Genomic DNA, 465 nt, shown 5'->3' with positions numbered 1-465 from the left:
CAGGATTGTGTGTGTGGTCACTGTGTCTGCTTTGCTCACACGACTGCCTCGCTGTGGCACGCTGTGGGGATGGAACTGCTGTTCATTAGGAACTGCTCTTCGCTAAAACGCGAGTGAGTAAAGAGCCAGGGAAAAACAAGATGGGGCTTCCACCAGTATGGGCAGTTCAGCTGGAGACCTCAACACCAGGGAAGAAGATTTGCACTGGAAGTGCACTGCTGCCATAGCAGTTTAGGGAAGGGGAAGGAGCAGTGTGCTGAATAGCAGAGTACATTGCTGTCGATCAGCAAAAGCTTTCAGTTCCCTTTCCAGGGCCGGCAGCGTATAAATATGTATTCTAAGTAAACCCTTCTTTGCTTTTGTCCCTATTCCTCTTCATAGCAACTTGAGGTTGCCAACTCCACCCGGATGGAGTTCTTGAGGAACACCTTCAATCAGAGGTGTTCCTGAAGAAATGCATTCCTG

Source organism: Gallus gallus, chromosome 1 (assembly GCF_016699485.2).
Source record: "Gallus gallus isolate bGalGal1 chromosome 1, bGalGal1.mat.broiler.GRCg7b, whole genome shotgun sequence".
Classification (NCBI taxonomy): domain Eukaryota; kingdom Metazoa; phylum Chordata; class Aves; order Galliformes; family Phasianidae; genus Gallus; species Gallus gallus.
The sequence above is the reverse complement of the archived record's forward strand: the minus strand, read 5'-3'. Positions refer to the sequence as shown.